Below are 19261 nucleotides of genomic sequence, written 5' to 3'. Positions count from 1 at the left end.
TTGTTGTTGGACTCAGCATAACTAAGAAGAAGCCTTTTGTCTTTCACATAGCAGTTACTTTTCTTCAGATGTTAGTAGAAAATTGTAGTTAAGATTTTATCACGCTCAGAGAAGTCTTACACTGTAGGAAATGTATATGCTCCTGTGTCATCAGCTGTGATAGTGAAGTATAGAATATAGGTAATGATTCTGTTAGCATATGTCTGATCAAATTAACTATGTCAGTTCACTGAAAATAATTTTTTATGTACTACTTTTAATGTTGAAATAAAGAGAATTTAGGAAATCAAGAAATTGTGTGAATTTTAGTCTAGCTCTTCTTCCTGCTTGTACCTGAACCCAAGTAAATGGACCTACTTTAGAACTGCAGTTATCATCCATAGTTGGAGAGAATGCTTGATTCTTTATCTTCCAACCAGACATTGCTTTTGAACTTCAAGCCTTGTATCTCTGTCGGCTGACCAAACATGTTAACTTGGGTCTGCCCAGCAGAACAAATCCAGCATGTCTCAAGTAGGACTGCCATTTTAGTACATACCTGCCCTACCCTACCTCCACTCTGTCTCAGTCATGGTTCTAATTTCCCAGAAGCCTTATACTTTGGAGTCACCCTTAACTCACCTGTGTTTTTTCCCAATACCCAACTTATTCTTTCATTTTGTCCTAATTCCTAGAAATTTTGTGAATCAACTCATTTTTCTCTGTCTTCATCATCCAGGTATGATTGTCTCACAGGTCCATTTTATCTTTCATCTGGATTAACAGAGTACTTTCCTATCTTCCTAACTAGTCTTTCTGTGTCTTGGTATATCCTAAAGCATTCCAACTTTTACCCGGTAGCCAGAGTGATTTTTCAAAAATTCAGATTTTATCAAACCATTCTTCCAGTTTAAACTTGTCAACATCTCCTCATAATTCTCACAATAAATTCAAAATGTTTTATAACTTGAAAGGCCATTAGCTCCTGGACTGTATCTCTATTTTTTTACCCCATGCACATTTGCCTGTCCTCCAATTCTTGCTGACAGATTTCAAGCCTCAGCAGGGCAGGGGACAGAAGCTGTCTGAACCATTGTGGAATTATAGGTACCTGCAGCTCGCATCACCCACCAAGTTAATACTCAGTAAGTACCAACCAAGGAAACTGAGACTGTTAAAGCCGAGATTTGAGGATCTGCAGAGTTGTAAGTCATACACTTTTCCCGTTTTATTAAACATCTTCCTGGAAAGTAGATTTTAGCTATAAAAGAATCCATAAGAAGCTTATTCAGGATTATCATTTTTTTGAAGGTCACTAAAGGTAGATATTTGCATATATAGAAATGGCTGTATATATAGATTTCATGTGTGGTTCAGTTAAAATTATCTATGACTTTGTCTCCAGGGGAGAATTGAGAAGCCAGTGAAGTATAGTAGTTAGGGTTCAGATAGCTTGAGAAGTCCATGGAAATATCGTTAAAGAATGCAATGAGGAGGGAGTCAGAGGGCTCAAGGTTCATGTTTAGCCAAAAACCATCAGTTAAAATAATTTGCAATAATTCCTGGATCCCATCAGACTTGACCACATGGAGGGATGGAACAGCAAGGTCTAGGGGAACAGAAAATGGAATTTTGTGTTCATTGAAGTGATAAGAAAGAGTGAATAACTATTTCTGCCAATTTTTCCAGAAAAATAATCTATTGGAAAGAAAAACTTTCTAATTACGAAGACAACCCCATTTAGACAGTTGTTTCAGTTGTTTTTGTCACAGGTTCATAAAGCCTCACAAATGGACGGCAACAGTTACTAAGCAGGTTATTACCTCAAAAGCTGCACAGAGTTACACAAATCTGGTTTGTATCCAAGATGGGGATTTTATATTTATTTTCTGGTATTTAGTTTAAACGTCTAAAATGAGATGTAGTCAATCCTTGCCTTTAAGGGCCCTTATGAATAATATTTCTAATTGTATTATTAAAATACGATGTAAAATATATGATTATTGTCATAAGCATTACCCTGTGATTTAAAGGACAGGGCTCAATAGCTATTTTTAAGTAGATATAATCAGGAAATTGGCTTGGAATTTTGAAAGTATCATTTTGGAAAGGGGTGGTATTTTTATACCAAACTTATTTCAATGTAAACCTGAGTTTTGTAAACACTCCTAATCATTTGTATTAATGTAGTTGTCATCTGTGTCTCCTCCAAAATTCAGGCAGAAATTTAATGGACGATAGGATAGTGTTAAGGGTGGGGCCTTGAGAGATGATTAGGTGATAGGGCTTCTCCCCTCATGAATGAGACTAAGGCTCTGTAGAACAGGCTTCACACAGCACTTAGCATTTGGCTCTCTTGGCTTCCACCTCCACCACAGAAGGACAAAGTGTTCTTTCTCTCCAGAGGAGGGAACCATAAGGTGCCATCTTGGCATCAGAGATCAGCCCTCATCCAGGTAACTGGATCTGTCAGTGTTTTGATTTTGGACATATCAGCCTCCAGGACTATGCAAATTAACCTCCCTCCCTCCTTCCCTCTCTCCCTCCTTTCCTTCCTTTCCTTCCTTTCCTTCCTTCCTTCCTTCCTTCCTTCCTTCCTTCCTTCCTTCCTCTGTCTTTCTGTCTTTCTAAATAACCCAGTCCTAACTAGTTTGATACAGCAGACCAAATGTAAGATTCTTACTAAATATACCATAAGAATGTTCTTAAGGAGAGTTACACAACTGCTTTTTCACAGAAAACTCATGGGTCAGGATAAATTATCATCTTAATGTATGGCGATTTGGGGAATAAATCTGCATCCGGGTAGGTTTAAAGCTGAGTCTGGAAGGTTCCTGGAACAACAAAATTGAAAGGAGCACAGTCTTAAACAGGACATAGAATTAAGTGTCAGATCTTGACAGGAAGTACTCATACCAGTGTGGATATTTAATGCTAAGTGAAGTTTTTTGACCAAAATGGAAAATTTTCTGGTATAGATTGTGTATGGTTAGGACATCAACACTCAACCTATTTAGTTTAAGCCACCCCCAAATTCTCACATTTCTCCAGGAGAAGCAAGTGTTATGTTTTAATTATTGATTTTTATATGTAGGAGTTCAATCTTTCAACAAATAATTACATAATAAATTTATAGGGCCTTCATTCCTGTGAAAACTGGTTCTTGCTTTTCACCAGTTGTGGGTGAAGTGTATGTGAGAGTCTTTTACAGAAAGTGCTTATATTCTGTGGAAAGAGAGACATGGAAGGAAAAGAAAGGATGAAGGGAAGATGGCAGAAAACAGTCTGAGGAACTAGGTGAGAAAACCTCCAGTATTTTCCTGTTTGCCTAGACTAGTTTGGTCAAATGGGCAGTGACTAGCTGGAAGAGTCTCTCAGGTTCTGTAGCATTGTTGAAACCCAGGGGAGCTGTATGACTCAGAATCAATCCCCTCTCAACCGATCTATCTTTTAAGTAAAATAACATTTATGGCTAAGTGCATAGATTTGTGTGCACAATTCTTTGAGTTTTGATAAATGTCTAACATACGTGACTGATGACCTTGATCATGATATTGACTGTTCTCATTTCATAGAATTCCCTCCTGTCAACTTCTGGTTGATCTTCACATACCCCAGCATAAACCATTTTTCTGATATTTTATCACCATAGATTAATTTTCTGTATTAACTTCATAAAAAAGCAATTATAGACCATCATTTTGTCTCTGGTATTTTTTACATAATATAATTATTTGAAGATTCACCCAGGTTGTTGTGTGTATTATTAATTGGTGTTTTAAATTTCTGGGTCATATTCAAATTAAATGAGATTAACACAATTTATGCATTTTTCTCTTTTGAGTTATAACAAGTTTTCGCTATTATGATTTAATTGATTATAAACATTCTTTCTCAGACTCTTTTGTGGACATGTGTTTTTTGTGATTTAGGAAAATCCAAGGTAATTGAATTACCAGGTCATTGAATAAATATGAGATCCAGTAGCCCTCCACTCTTGCAATATTTGGTGGTGCTAATGTGTTTAATTTTTTTCCATTTTGGTGCAAATCTCATTTGATTTGCTTATCTCTGATGATTAATGATGTTGACAACCCTTGACATGCTTATTCAATCACTCACATATTTTTAGGGAGAAATTATTCATACCTATTGCCTACTTTCACTGGGTTTGATTATGTGTTTTCTTTTACAGATACATTGTGGTAGGTCTTTAAAATTCTTTTTAAAAAATCCAAAATAATCTGGACATTCTGTCCCAGAAATATGCATCACATATGGTTTTCCCCATGTGCTGATGAAAGATTTTAATTTTGACCAAGTTCAATTTATCCTTTTTTCTTTTAATATTAATACTTATTTTGTGTTCTAAGACATCTTTGCATACTCCAGCCTTGCATTTGTTTACTTTTGATATTTTAAGGCAAGTCTTGCATCAATCATTAAAAAGATATTATTTTTCTCATATGAAGTTGCCCAGCATTTTTGTTAAAAATAAGTTAGCTGTTACTATGTTAACACCACACTCTCCTGATTACTACACATGGTAGCATCTACAAGTTGTCTTGGGCTAATTTGTTCTTTTGCAATATCATTCTGGCTACTTTCAGACCTTTGTGTTTTTGTGTAAATTTTAGAGTCAGATTGTCATTTTTTTGTAGAAAAACTCTAGCATTATGATTGAGATGACATTGACTCCACAGTTCAATTTATGGAGAATGGACAGACTAACAGTATTGTCTTCAAATGTAAGAATATGATATCTCTATCTCTTTATTTATAGTTATTATTTAATTTCTCAACAATATTTATACCTTTTAAGTGTAACTGTCTAATGTATATTGTGTTAAATTTATTAAATATTTTATGCTATTCCAATTAGAATTGTTTTGTGATTTCATATCCTAACTAGCTATTGCTAATATGCAATTCATTTATTTTTTACCTTTAAAGCTTCATTTATTTATTCTAGCAATGTTTGCAATGTTTTCTACATAAACAGTTATGTTCTTTGTTAATAAAGGTAATTTTATCCTTCCTGTCAAACCTTGATGCTGTATACTTCATTTACTTGGTTTACTATATGGGTGGGTACTTCTAGTAAAATGATGACTGGAAATGGGGCTGTATATATTTTTGGTTTTTCCCAACCTTTGGGGATGAGAGTTGAATATGTTTACTCTTTCAGCATTCAGTATGATAGCCGTGGGGGATACTTTATAGATGCTTTTCATTAGATAAGGGAAGCAACTTTCTAGTTTTAGATCACTGAGTTTTGTTTTAAACACATGAATGGACTTTTAATTTTCTTAAACAATTTTCCATATCTACTGAAATAACGTTTTTCTCCTTTGTTTTATTAAAGTTATGAATTACATTGATTTTTAAAAATTATTAAACCAACCTTGCATTCCTGATATAAATCCCATGTGGTTATGCTGAATTACCTTTTTCTACATATTCTCAAAGTACTTTGCCAACATTTTGTGGGCAGTTTTTGTGTTTATGTTCATGGAGAATATTGGTCTATATAACTTTTCTTGTAAACAAACTCATTGTCAAATTTAGGCATCAGTATTATAATGATTGAATAAAATAAAACATGTTTGGTAGTATTTCTTCCTATTTTATATTATAAAAGAGTTTGCATAACATTAGTATAAATTCTTCAAATACTTTTGGAATTCACTGGTGAAGTCATCTGGGTTCAGGGTTTATTTGTGTAAAGGTTTTATTTTCTTTTAAATTACAAATTCAGTATTTGTAATAAATACTGGGCTGTTCATATTTTCTTTCTTTTAGACTGATTTTGGCATGTTGTCTTTCAAAGAATGTGTTTGTTTCATTTAAGTTGTCAAATATTATACCATTGCATTAATTATAATATTCTTTTAACTTTTTAATTTTAAATATGCTTTTATATAATTTCTTTTATTCTTGACATCCATATTTTGTTTCCCTTCCCCTTTTCCTTAATAATTTCTACCAAAGATTATCAATTTAATTAATCTTTTAACAACCCTCCAACTTTGGGGTTTGTGATTTTCTCTTTTGTTTTTGTATTTTCTATTTCATTTCATTTTGCCATTATTTTATTATTTTATTTATTTTGGGTTTAAATGGAAAAATGTTAATCTCAAAGTTGAGTCATATCAATTATCTTCTATCTTTTCTATTGTAAGCTTTTAGATTTATCTTTTCCTTTAAATCTGTTTTTCAGATACAGTTCTTAATTTTTGATACATAGTAATTTCAGTTAGAATATTTTTTGCTTTCTCTCATGATTTCTTCTTGACTTACTGTTTATTTGAGAGTGTGCTATTAAATTTTTAAATATTTAGAAATTTTCTAGACATATTGTTGATGCAGATTCTAATAAAATACCTTAATTGTTAGAAAATATATTCCATATGATATAACAAACAGTTTCTTATAGCAATATAGACAAAATTTTCTCTGTACACAATTATATCCTTTGTTAATAGAGATAGTTTTTATTCTTTCTGCCAAATATTAATGTTATATATTTTTTTCTTGCCTTATTTTACTGGCTAGAACTTCTGGTGATGAGAAGAAATGTTACATTACACATGAGGTAACACAGGACAGTGATCTACCTGTCAAAGATCACTGGGAAAGAAACAAGAAGAACACAATTTAGAAAACCTACAGGATACCTCACAGAGAAGGATCAGAGCTCAGCAGAATTCTCAAGTTCAGGAGAGAAGGCATAAACTCAGGCAGGAAAAGGAAAGCATTCACAGGTTACAATACAAGAAAGAGAAATCTGCACAGTGAGGACATAGAGAACCACAGAAGGTTTCCTTCAAATATTGATCAAAAACAAAATGAGCACATGTGTCAAAAAAATAACCAAGACTGAGGGAAAATCTGCCTTACAGTATTAGACATTCAACACCCAGAGAACAAACAGGGCTAAAGCTCAAATTATTTCATTGGTGAATTCCATAAGAACTTAAGGAATGGTCCAATGAGGCAGACCAACAATCTTCCTAATTCACAGGGCACTGGTGGGGTTCTTGCCTTAGTAATGATGAATAATTAAAATACAGACAAAAATACTGCTCTTTTCCCCCCTAAAATCTTAAAAGTGGCACCCGAAAGGATCAAATTGCTTCCAAGTGAGTGAACTGCATACAAACACACAGTTCAAAAATATTTAAATGTATACAAAGTATATAAAGAACAGGACAGGGGAAAACGTATAAATTCTGTTATTCAATCAAATAATACCAGGCATAAAAATGCAAGGAAAAATACCCCAGATGAGGTAAGAAGAAAATGAGAAAAAGAAATCAATCTGAAGTGAAATGGAAATGATAAAGGGCTTTGAATCAGCAAGGACATTAAACTATTTCAGAGCTATTCTACATATTAAAAATTTTAAGAATATTTATGAGAATTATAAAAATATCCAGAGCAAACATATAGAAATGAAATCACAATGTCTGAGATTAAAAACTCTATCCCATGGAATTAATAGCGGTTCAGAATTTCAAAAGAAAAGATTAGTGAATGGGAAGACATAGCAACAGAAATTATCCAAATTATCAAAAAAGCACCACTGAGAAAGTACAATTAATCATGTACTGCAAATATGTACTAATAAGAAACCAATAAAAAATATTTTTACTTAAATTCCTTTATTGGTACATTTTAGGTACACCATATGTTTACATTTATCATTGGGTGCTTGTACCTGTACATGATGTATCTTGTTCTTATTTTTTCCCCATTCCCTGTCCTCTCTTCACCACCTCCACCCTTCCCTATTTACATAGACTTCATTTCCATTTTTTTTTCTTTTCTCATAATTTTTCCTTTCCCTTCTTAACTTTCCCCTTACTCTCCAACTTCCCTTACCACTTTGGAACTTTTCTTCTTATTTCAAATTATCAATTATTCATTTTAATCATTTTAATTCTGATTTACACTTTCAGTTTCTCACAACAGAGAAACTATTCGGTATTTACTTGTGTGTCCTATTTATTTCACTTAAGAGTATGGCCTCAATGTGCATCCATTTAGCTATAAATGTCTCTAGTTTCTTGTTCTTTATGGCTGAGTAGCACTCCATTTTATAGAAAAACCACATCTTCTTTATCCATTTTCCAGTTCATGGCCACTTGGGCTGTTTCCAAGCTTTAGCTATTACAAACTGTGCTGCTATAAACATGGGTGCACATATATCGCTGTGGTAGGATTCTTTTAATTCTTTGGGGAAGATCCCAAGCAGGGGAATAGCTGGGTCAAATGGGACTTCCAGTCCTAGTTCTTTGAGGTATCTCCATACTGATTTCCACAGTGGTGGAACCAGTCTACACTCCCACCAACAATAGAGAAGGGTTCCTTTCTCTCTACACCCCTGCCAGCATTTGTTATTGGTTGATTTCATGATAGCAGCCATTCTTTCTGGGGTGAGGTGGAATCTCAGCATTGTTTTCATCTGCATCTCTCAAGTGATCAGTGAAGTTGAACATTTTTTCATATGTTTATTTGCTGCTTTTGTTTCCTTTTCTGAGAAATGTCTGTTCATTTCAGATGGCCATTTTTGAATTGGGTCTTTAAATTTGGGGGGTCTGATTTTTTTAAGTTCTTTATATATTCTACATAGTAGTCCTTTGTCTGAGGAACAGCTGGTAAAATTTTTTTCCTACATTGTAGGTTGTCTCTTAGCTCTGTTGGTGGCTTCTCTTGGAGAGCAGAAGCTTTTTAATAAGATAATATCCCAGTTGTTGATTCTTTGTGCTAGTTCCCGTGCTACTGAGGTTTTGTTCATAAAGTCTTTTCCTATGCCAATGTCTTCAAGAGTTCTACCTAACTTATCTTCCAGCAAGTTTAGTGTTTCTGTTTTAATATTTAGATCTTTAATCCACTTTGATCTTAGTTTATTGCATGGTGATAGATATGGTCTAGTCTTAATCTTTGGCAAGTTGAAATCCAGTTTTTCCAACACCATTTATTAAATAAGCTATCTTTCCTCCAATGATGGTGGTTGGCCCCTTTGTCAAAGATGAGGTGGCTGAGTGTGTCTGGAGTTGTTTCTCCATATTCTAATCTGTTTCCCCAATCCTCAGGTCTGTTTCTTAGCCAGTACCATGCTGTTTTATCACAGTAGCTTTGTAGTATAGTTTCAAGTTGGGGATTGTGGTAGCCCCTGCCATGTGTTTGTTGCCTAGAATTGCTTTTGCCATTCTAGGTCTCTTCTGGTTCCAAATGAATTTTTGGATTGTTTTCTCTAGTTCTGTGAAGTATGTTGTTGGAATTTCAATTGCATTTCATTAAATCTATATAGTAATTTTGGAAGTATGGCCATTTCCACTATATTGGTTCTTCCTACCCAGGAATAAGGGATGTCTTTCCATTCTCTTATATTCTCTTCCATCTCTTTTTTCAGAGTGCTGTAGTTTTCAGTGTAGAGGTCTTTTGCTTCCTTCATTAGATTGATTCCTAGATATTTCATTTTTTGGATAATATTATAAAAGGAATTGTTTCCCTAATTTCTCTCTCAGTGTGTTATTTGTGTATAAGAAGGCTATTGTTTTTTGAGTTTTGACCTTATATCCAGCTACTCTCCTAAATCTGTCACTTAAGTCTAGAAATCTTTTGGTAGAGTTTTTTTGGTCTTCTATGTAAAGTATCATATCATCAGCAAATAATGACAGTTTAACTTTTCCCATTCCTATCTTTATTCCTTTTATTTCTTTCTCTTTTCTAATTGCTGTGGCTAATGTTTCCAGAACTATATTGAACAGGAGTGGTGATAGTGGACATTCTTGTCTTTTTCCTGATTTTAGCATGAAAGTTTTCAATTTTTGACCATTTAGTGTGATGTTGGCTGTTGGTTTTTCATAGATAGCCTTACTCGGGTTGAGATAAAGACCTTCTATTCCAATTTTCTGTAGAGTTTTTATCATGAATGTGTGTGGGATTTTGTCAAATGCTTTTCCTGCATCTATTGAGAGATGATCATATGGTTTTTGTCCTTGGCTCAGTTAATATAGTGTATTACATTTATTGATTTATGTATGTTGAACCATCCTTGCATCCCTGGGATAAATCTGACTTGGTTAGGGTATATGATCTTCTTGATGACCCTCTGTATTCTGTTTGCCAGTATCTTGTTGAGGGTTTTTGCATCTATGTTCATTAGGGAGATTGGCCTATAGTTCTCTTTTTTGGTTGGGTCTTTCCCTGGTTCTGGAATCAAAGTAACACTTGCTTCCAGGAATGAATTTGTAAGTATTGCTTCCCTTTCAATTTCATTGATGAGTTTAAAGAGTAGTGGTGATAGTTCTTCTTTAAATGTGTTGTAGAATTCAGCAGTGAAGCCATCTGGACCCCGGCTTTTCTTTGTTGGTAAATTTTTAATTAAGTTTTCAATTTCATTGATTGTAATTGGGGTGTTTAGAATTTCTATATCTTCTTCATTTAACTTTGGCAATTTGTATGTGTCTAGGAATCTGTCCATTTCTTCTGTGTTTTCCATTTTATTAGAGTACAGGTCCTCAAAGTAGGTATTGATGATCCTCTGGATTTCTGCTGGGTCTGTTGTGACTTCACCTTTTTTATTCTTAATTGCCTGGATTTGAGACTTTTCTTTCAGTTTTTGATAAGGTTGGCTAAAAGTTTATCAATTTTATTTATTCTTTTGAAAAACCAAGTCTTTGATTCATTGTTTTTTTGTATCATTCTCTTAGTCTCAATTACATTGATTTTTGCTCTGATCTTTATAATTTCCTCCCTTGTATGAGCTTTGGCTTTGTCATTTTCTTTTTCTAGGAGCTTGAGGTTCACCATTATGTTGTTTATTTGAACTCTCTCTGTTTTCCTAATATGGGCATTTACTGCTATGAATTTCCCTTATAGAACTGCTTTCATTGTGTCCCATAGATTCCTGTATGTTTTCCTGACATTATCATTTACTTGTAGAAACTGTCTAATTTTTTTTTAATTTCCTCTATGACCCATCGGTTGTTCAGGAGAGTGTTATTCAATTTCCATGTGTTTTTTTGGGTTTTGCGGTTTCTTTTGCTATTAATCTCCAATTTTATTGCATTATGGTCTGATAATATACAGGGGGTAACTTCAATTCTTTTACATTTACTTCAACATGTCCTATGAGCTAGCATGTGGTCTATTTTGAAGAATGGCTGATGTGGACCTGAAAAAAATGTATTTTCTGATTTTGTGGGGTGGAACACTCTGTAAACATCTATTAAATCCATTTGTTCAATAGCTTGGCTCAGTTCTAGAATTTTGCCGTTGACCTTTGGTCTAGATGATCTGTTTATTTGTGATAGTGGGGTATTGAGTTCTCCCACTACAATTGTATTAGTGCTTATTTGGTTTTTCATGTCCATTAATATTTGTTTTGTATAGTTGGGGGCATTCATATTTGGTGCATATCTATTTATGATTGTCATCTCTTTCTCTTGGACTGTTCCCTTCACAAGGATGTAGTGACCATCTTTGTCTCTCTTAATTAGTTTTGGTTTGAAATCTACTTTGTCTGCAAATAAGATTGCTACCCCTGCTTTTTTCCTGGTTCCTGTTGTATGGAGAACTGTTTTCCATCCTTTTATTTTCAGTCTAAGAATTTCTTTTTGAGTTAGGTGTGTTTCTTGTATACAACATATTGTTGCATTTCACTTCTTAATCCATTTTGCCAGTCTATTTCTTTTGATTGGTGAATTGAGGTCATTAAAATTGATGGTTATAATTGATAGATAATGACTCATCCTTGTCATGATGTTTTACTCTTGTTGGCTCTTTTATTTCTCATTTTTCCCCCTTTATGTTTAGTTTCTTACCTTGCCTGGTGACTTTCCTCTGTTGGGCTTCATGGAGCTGTGACCTTCATTGTCTTTTTCTAGGATATTGTTTAGAGTGCTTGTTTGGTCTTCATGAAATTTCTCAGGTGTTCTTTGTCATGGAAGTATCTAATTTCTCCATCGATTTTGAAAGATAATTTTGCAGGATACAACAGTCTAGGTTGGAAGTTATTTTCTTTATGGGCTTGAAATACTTCACTCCAGGCTCTCCTTGACTTGAGAGTTGTGCTGAGAAGTCTGCTGTGGTTCTGATGGGCCTTCCTTTGTAGGTGATTTGTTCTTTTTTCTTACTGCTTGTAGGATTTTGTTCTTCTGTTGGGTTTCTGGGATCTTGACTATTATATGTCTAGGCATAGATTTTGTTTTGATTGTGGCTAGTTGGAGTTCTATACACCTCAGTTAACTGTATGTCCAATTCTCTACCTCTGTTGGGAAGTTTTCTACTATTACTTCTGTGAACAGTTTTTTTTATGTCTATTGCACTTTCCCCTGTTTTTTCATGGACTCCTATCAGTCCTATGTTATTCTTTTTTGCATCATGTAGCAGCTGCTGGATTGATTTCTCATGGTCTCTTACTATTTTTAAGAAATCTCTGTTTTCATGGTCCTTATCTAATATTCTATCTTTATGTCCCCTTAATCTGCTGTGAATACTTTCAATGGAGTTTTTAATCTCCTATAATCTGTTTGAATCTCTTTCATGGAATCCATTTCTTTCTTATGTTGGGTGATCATGGTTTTCATTTCTTTCTTATACTGGGCATTCATGGCTTCCAGTGTGGTTCTGAGCTCATCTATTTTTTTTATCTGTTTCTGTTCTAGAGCCTCTAATCATGTCTTTCACTCTGCTCACCATCTCTGTAGTTATCTGGGAGATTATTTCTGCTTTGAATTGTTCTAGAGCCTCATTCATCTGTTTTGTTACTTCCCATGCTATCACTTCAGGGTGTCCAGGTGGTTGATTATCAGACTTTTCCACCTTGTTTCCCCCCAGAATTTGCCTTTTGTAGGGTGGAAGTCTGAGTTTGTGCCTTGGTTAAATGTCTCCTGATTTTTGTTTTTGGTACTGTCCTTGGTTTAATTTCTGGGTTTGTACTTCAAAATTGTTTATTCTAAGTATCTTTGTTTCTTGTATTTAGAATCCTTGTGGAATGATTGCTTCTCAGAGGTGTCCTCCAGATATATCTGGTCTTTAGGTTTTGAGTCTCTAATGGCTCTGAGGGTGTGTCATTTTCATTATACCAGGAAGGACAACTGATTAGATCAACCACAATACCTTAGCCCATGTGATACAAGCAGCAACACCATAGCTTAAAGCACAGCTTAGAAAATGACAATTTGTGGTAGTTATTAATCTATCATCCTTAACTGTGTGAATTAAATCAAAATTGAGGACTAGCCCAACATATGTTTATAGTGAATGAATTCTTCAATATAGCAACTCTACCCTTCATGATGGTGAGTGAGAAGGAGTTGGGGAGGGAGGGTGAGATAGGTAGAAGGGTAGGGAAAGGTTAGCAATGAGGCCAGAGGACACAGGAAGATCAGGCAAACTCTAAGAAACTTTTGAAGACCAGAGGAAAAGGCAGAATGAAAGAGCAAAGATGAGAACAGAACAACCTCACAGCAATAGGGAGGCTAGAAACTGTATTTACTTTCCTTTAAAACTAATGACAATTGATAGACGGAAAAAGAGAAGAAAAGTAAAATAAAGAAGAAATCCAAATTAGGACCAGAACATTAACAAAAAGGGCAAGGAAGAACAATATGGGACAGTGAGAGAATGAGTGAGAGAGCAAAAGAAACGAGAAAAGAAAGAAAAAAATGAAGAGACAAAATTTTTAAAAGAGTAGGAAAAAAAGTTAAAAATTAAAAATAAGGTGAAAATTTTTTTGCAAATAACAAATAAAAAATAAAAATGAAGGGTCTCCTTCAGGGTATGTCTCTGCTGTCACAATAGACAACATGGGCAGCAGTGTGCAGATATAAGTCAATGAGTCTCACCAAACTATTAGCAGACTGGTGAGATTCTGGCAGATTTCTGGCTGCAAGGCCCAAGTTGAGCTCTCTGTCCTCCTGCAGGGTTGAACTCTTCAAGGTTCTACTGTGGGTTCCAGCTGCCCTTCCCCTGAAGATAGTCCAGGTTCTGATGCCAGGTGATGATCCCTCCAACTTAACAAGCACGGTGGTCTGGTGTGCCTTCTTTGCAGAGATTCTCTTCACTTTTCCAGTGGGCTTCTGCTTTCATTGAGGAGCCTGAGAGAGGCCCTCTTTTTGTTGTTCACTTCTGCTCTATCTTCTGGAGCTCAGGACAATGGCCTTTATGACCCCCCTGTGCCTCTGTAGTGTGGGACCAGGTAGCAGCACAGCCAGGAGGCCAGAGGTGGTGATGGAGGGTGTGGGGTGGGAGGTTGCTGCAGGTGCCCTTGCCATTAAGCTGGTTGCTGTGGGCCGAGTGCAGGGCCAGAGTGGGGGCTCCACGCTGCCGAGGTCCTCACTGTGTGCCAGCTGTTCCCCATAAACAATTTTAAAGTGTTTTATTTTACAAAAAGTATAAAGAGAATCAGTGATATGTGTGGCAACATCAACTGTCTTTACATAATTGTAATTGGCATCACCAAAAGAATTGAGATGAAGAAGAAAGAAGTGATTAATTTATGGCTGAGAGTTTTCCAAGAGATATAGATAATTATCTGCTATAGTCTATATCTAGAAGTACACTCAAAGCATCATGGGCTCTTAGGTAAGGCTTTTGGGAGTGACTGGATCAAGCAATTGTGATACTGGATCATGGGTGTGTGACACTGGATTAGTCTACTCATTGGGATAGCATAGTTTTGAGTATGGATGGTGGATTTACTGGAGGGAAGGCCCCTCCCCCAAGGCGTGGGTCCCACCAACCAATGGGCTTCTACCCTGAATGGAATAAAAAGGAAAAGAAGGAAAGAAGTCTCCCTGTCTCCTGCCTACCCTGCCATGGACTGTTTCTCTTCTGCGAGGCCCCTCTGCCATGCCACCCTCCCTTGGAGCTGGCAGACTATGGACTGAAACCTCCACAAACTGTGAGCCAAAATAGACCTTTCCTTAACTTGTGAATATTGGGTATTTTGTCCCAGAGACAAGAAAGTAACTAAGATATAATCCAACACTGGAAGTAATATGAATTTACAAAATATATTGAATTAATCTAATAAGTGACAAAGATAGAAAGGAACAAAGAACATATGGAAAAAATGGAAAAGAAATAAGATAATGTACATATAACCTCATTAGTTATTGAATTAAATGTAAGTAGTCTGATAAACACCTACCTTAATTTAGGAGACAGATTGTCAGAGTGGATATAAAGTGATCTAACTATATCACATTAAATTATTTTATATACAGAGATGATTCTACATATAGAAGTTATAATTAGAATCTAGGATACAAATAACAAAAGTCTTACTAATATAGAAATAATATGTGACATGAAAATTAGCAGAGGCCATAAAGTAAGGTGGGAGAAATTGTACATGTATTTATTTGTTAATTCATTTATTTTTAAAATAGCAACTGAGACACTGTCAAAGGCTGCTAAATCAACTTACAATGTATAAATATATTAAATATATATAGATAAGAAAAGAACAAACATGATCAACATTTTGTGTTCATAATATTCTCTCATATAACTTAAATTACTTATGTTTAGATCCTGTTCCCACAGACTTAGATTTGGGATTCTCATCTGGGACCAGTAATTTGCCTTATATGTAAATGACATTGGTAATTTGCATGTAGACATCTTTGTGTGATGTTAAAATACAGCATTTTGACATAACAGTAATTGAATGTGGAGGTGGGAAAAGATGGAATATGCAAATACAGTTGGTCCTTAAAAGAAAAATACAGATTAATAGCCTTCAGGAGCATGGATGAAAATGGCCTAAACAAAACTTCAGTGTAAAATTTTGTAATGCATTGAAAAAAAAAACCTGATTCAGTGGGATTAGTTTAATATGAGAAAGGCAATAAATGTGGCATATTATATTAACAAACACAAAACAGAAAAAAGAAACATTTATCAGTAGACAAGTGAAAAATATTTGACAAAGCATAACAAATTCCTGATTAAAAATCAGAATTGCGAATTACATAATTTTGACCCTTTATGTAATATTACTATACATATATTTCAGAGATTTAGAGAACTAAATTAAAATTTTCTGTGGCTATTTTATGATTTATTTTTATCTGTATCCTTTGGAATATTTTTAGATTTTTCAAAATTAATTTTGATGTTACATTATTGGTGCAAAAATTCATAACAGTTGAATCTCTATTATTTCCTTGAATGTGACTTTATTTGGTAATTATATCACAAATCTTATTTTCATTTAATTTTCATGTCTTTGTTACATCTTTGTCCTTTTTTAAAAAAACTTATCTGTTTTTTTCTTTGATTTCTTTTGGTTTTAGTCTAACATAAGTAAAATTTTTAAAATTGAGCTCATTCCTTTTGTATTGATTGATGTAAACATATGTTTACTCCTTAATTTTACTATATTTTTCTACATTAAATGGGTTCTTCATTTTTTTACTGTAGACAAATGGTCTAAGCCTACTTTGAGTTGGTGGTTGAATTTGTATGATAATGTATGCATTATCTTTTTGATGGTTTCTAGAGTTTATATTCTGTTTTTAAGTTTAGTAGTGATTTTGATATCATTATCTCTGGATTTATCAATTTGAGAGCATGTCTTGATTTCCCATCAGGAATGATGAAGGAAATAAAAATTTAAATAATGTGGTACAGCTACATATCAAGTAGCTAAAAGTAAAAAGGGAAACAATGCCAGTGTCGGTGAATATTGGAGCAGTTAGAATTCTATTATGGCTGTATTTAGATGTCCCCACAATGCCTCAGATGGATGAGGTGGGGCTTTCTTTTTCAGAGGTGGCTGAATCTAGAGTGGGGCTAGGGCCAAAGGCACTAGGATTAAGGATGTGAGTGCTTCACGCCCTAAGTAGTCTGAATAAGATAAAAAGGCAGAAAGATGTTGGTAAGGTCTCTTGTTGCTTTTGCTGTCTTCCACCGCCATGAACTGTCGCCTCTCTGCTAAACCATCCTGCCTCAGAGACACCCGACGATGAACTGAAACTGCTACAAAGTGTGAGCCAAATAAACCTTTTCCCCTTTAACTTTGGGTGTCGGGTATTTTTCTTAGCAGTGAAAGAAAAGTCACTAAGACAAGTTCCCACACACCAGATGTGAGTGTGCAGGTTAAAGCCGCTTGGCAATGTGTACAATAAATGAATACTGCAGCCCGCTTACCAAGCAGTTTCATATATCAACAGAAATGTGTGCATATGTTTAGCAAAACGCATACAAGGGAATGTTCCTTGCTACCTCCAGCTTATAAATACCTTCTGTAAAATTAATAAATGGTCAAAATGACTCTTTGTTGTTAGAAGTCAGGATGATGGCTACCTTTACTGGAAGGTAGTTTATTGCAAGAGTCCAGAAGGTAGGGTTCCATAAGGCTTTTAATGTATTTCCTGATTGGGTGTGGATATACAGTTAAATTTAATAAAGCTATATGTTTTTGATTTGTACAGTTTTTATGTCTATTCTGCAATCAAATGTTTCAAAACTGTACTTAGTGCTGGTGAGACCAGGTAAGTGTGTGCATCTTACCTTGCTAATGGAAATGCCAATTACCAATCATTTTGGAAATCAAACACACAATTGCTATTTACATTTAATATAATTGCATAGTTATGTTTTAGGTGTTGGGGATCAAAACCAGGGCCTAGCAAGTGCTAGGCAGGAGCTCTACCACTGAGCTACATCCCCAGACCCTATAATTGCATAGTTTTAAATAGAAATCCACTCTTAGGAATCTGCTTTGTGGGAATAAACCAAGCAATATAAAATTATACATAAAAGAGAATATTTGATGTACCCTCCAAAATGTAAACAACTTTAATATCCATGATTATCAAAATGATTGAAATAACTATAGTGCAGCTGTTCTATGGCATATTATGCAGCTATTAAATAGAATATGCTTTCTGCATAAGTGATGAACTGGAGGATTTTCCATGATGTGTTATTAACTGAGAAGCACATTAAAATCCAATGATTCATTTCAATGTATAACAGATATTCATTTCAGTTTATTTGTTTCAATGCAATAATATGAGCATGAAGATCTAGGTTTTTAAAAATATACAACAAAAATTTGAAAGTTATTCTTTGTTCACATAAAGATTGTAGGTTAAACAAAATTATATGAAGCAAAAATGAGATGATTATTATGGTGTATCTATGTATATAAGTATGCATGTATGTACAAATACATATATGTTGAACATAAAATATTTATTATTTAATTATTAAAGAAAAATTTCTAGTTACAATGTAGTATTGTGTCATGATCCCACATACTTATAATTTATTTGAGTGTAAAAATTAACTAAATAATATACCACAAAATATTAAAGATTGTTCTCTGTAGTTGAGGGCTGAGCATTTTGTGCTACTTCGTGTATATTTTCTATATTTTGCTAAATTAACTCAAACATTTAAAGTATATAATGGAAATAAAAGAGACAACAAATAAAAATTGAACTAAGAAATTAGGAAAGAAGTTAAACCTAAATTAGCAGAATGTTTTGGAAAATAAAACAAGCATGGATACATTCTCATGTAGGGACATGAAAAGTCAATGTCCAGATTTTTGTGCTCAATATTTTCTTCTGTTTTTTTTCCCCTGACCTGTCATGTTCTAAAAAATTAAGTTTTTGGCAAAAATAATATTAAGTTGCTATCTTACTTATGTCAAATATTTTTTAATTGAATCAATTCTTTACACCTAAAGAATAAAATGTAAAAGGTCTAGGAGAATATGTGAATATTTAGATTAAAAAGTATGAGAGTGACAAGCATTTTTGATACAAGAAACAAAACTCAGAAACGAAATTGAGTGCCTTAGTTTCTTTCTTGTTGCTGGGACAAAGTACCCAACACCCTCAAGATAATGGAGGACCAATTTATTTTGGCTCACAGTCTGTAAAGGTTTCAGTCCACAGTCTGCTAGCTCCAAGGCAGGGTGGCATGGCAGGCAGAAGGGCATAGCAGAGGAGAAACAGTCCATGGCATGGCAACAGGGAGCAGGAGGCATCAAAGGAAAAGGGAGATATACACCATTCCAGGCCACTCCCACCTCTTGTCACCAGGCTTCAACTCCCAACAACACATTTAGCTATAATCCTATCAGTGGACTAATCCAGTATCACACCCATGATCCTATCACCTCCCAAAAGCCCCACTTATGAGCACATGAGGCTTGGGGAGGGGGCATGAAGATATAAATCATAACAGTGAGTGACTTAATTTTTTTTTTTTACAAGAAGAAAATACCACAGGATGAATCAAAAGC

The sequence above is a fragment of the Heterocephalus glaber genome, unplaced genomic scaffold (assembly GCF_053883595.1).
Source record: "Heterocephalus glaber isolate CG9 unplaced genomic scaffold, H.glaber_assembly_v1.0 deba00001737, whole genome shotgun sequence".
In the NCBI taxonomy this organism is placed as follows: Eukaryota; Metazoa; Chordata; class Mammalia; order Rodentia; family Bathyergidae; genus Heterocephalus; species Heterocephalus glaber.
This window is presented reverse-complemented; position numbering follows the sequence as displayed.